Consider the following 1,874-nt stretch of genomic DNA (forward strand, 5'->3'; position numbering starts at 1 on the left):
AGATTACTCGATTACTCGTAAGAATAATCGATAGATTACTCGATTACTAAAATATTCGTTTACAACAGCCCTATACCCTCGTTTTTTGCGGGGATTGCGTTCTGAAAATAATCCCGCGATAAGTGAAGTCCGCACAGTAGTTACCTTTAGTTTTTACGATTATTACACAGCATAATTAAATACTCTACATTGAAACCAAAGAACAAAACCTGTTTTCAGGTCAACAGATGTGCGTGTTCATCAATCGCGCCTTAATGTGATCCGGAGTCATGTCATTAAAGTGTCTCCTCCAACCTGCCCCGCGAGATGCACAGCTGTATCTACGGCAGACCGATGGATCTCGTCAAGCGAGCCTCCGGTCGGGTTTTGCGCTGCCTCTGGCCACAGTTTTTTTCCAGCAGGCATTCAAAATTTTCAGCTTTCATCTCCTGAATGGCCAGTCTGTATTACTTATATTTAAATACCGTAACGTTACTGGTACACAAATAGAGAAGGAGCTCGGAGGCTGTTTAGCCAATCAGGACGCAGAACACAATGCACTGTGAAAAATACTGCACAAAAAAATCCGCGAAGCAGCGAGACCGCGAAAGGTGAACCGAGTTATAGCGAGGGATCACTGTACATCATCTGGACAAATTATCTTCTTCTTAGACAGATTCATGAAACATCCACCACATTCATACTGCTAGGATTAGATTTGAAATTGTAGTTCACTTCTTTAGGAGACTGCTGCATGTGCGAATGGCAAAGTTACATGTGACATCATGTCACTTATTCCTATAAAAAAAAATAACAGGTGAAATGAAACCCTGCTTTTAAAGCATATGTATTTCATTCCATTGGCACTGACATAGTTTGTTGCTGTGGAAGAAAAAATAGATAAAATACGATTTTACCCTTAGAATCAGAAGAAAATGCTCACAGGTGTTTAAAACTTTTAAAAACTAACAAATTCACACATTTATAAATGTTGGAGCATAAGAAGTTTATCATAAATTCATGAATACTCTATCGTCTTTTTGTCTAGAAATGTAGGCTAAACAATATTTGACTATGGTGCAGCTCTTGTCATTTCATCAGAGTAGGAATAATGTGTTTTCTCAGTGTCGATTATAAGTCATGCAAAAAGAGACAAATGTGTTTGCCAAATGGTCATCAAAACTGAATAAATGATATTAAAGAATATACTTTTGTCAGAGAAAATGTAAACTGTGGCAGTTTTCTGGTACAATGCATCAGGAAAATATTTACAGTGCTTCACTTCTTCCACATTGTGTTAGGTTACAGCCTTATTCCAGATATAATGAATTAATGTCTCAACTCTGAAGTTTACACACAAATAACACATTTTGACAATCTGCAAAATTATGCTTTTGAGTATTTTACAAACTCCTCCTTTGTACCTAATTTAAATGCGCATTACCAAGGGCGTAAGAACAAGTTTAGCATTGGTGGGGGGCACATATCGGAAACCTGAAAGATCTGTAAATAGCTTGAGCAAAACTGTCAAACAATGGTGTCATCAATGCATTACTCTAATCTGACCCCTTGTAATGCATAATCTAACGTGTTACTATTTACAATCCAATAATCAGATTAAAGTTATGTGTCCAAGTTACGTTATTTGTAATTTTATTTAGAAAACACATATTGTTGCTTTCTTCTTTTTCCTTGGGGAGATACCTTTCATGTGTAACACCAGCGACACAAAAACGTAAACGATGGAAGGAAAAGAGATGCACATTTTCTAGCTGATGGACGAATTTTACATTGAGTAATCAAATTACTCTTTCAAAGTAACTATGCCATCCTGGCAGTAATTTTTCTACCATCCCAGTTTTCCATGTCTGGCATATAACCATTCATTTTAGCTT

The sequence above is a fragment of the Poecilia latipinna genome, unplaced genomic scaffold, assembly GCF_001443285.1.
Source record: "Poecilia latipinna isolate Pla-1442-1.1 unplaced genomic scaffold, P_latipinna-1.0 Scaffold45, whole genome shotgun sequence".
NCBI lineage: Eukaryota > Metazoa > Chordata > Actinopteri > Cyprinodontiformes > Poeciliidae > Poecilia > Poecilia latipinna.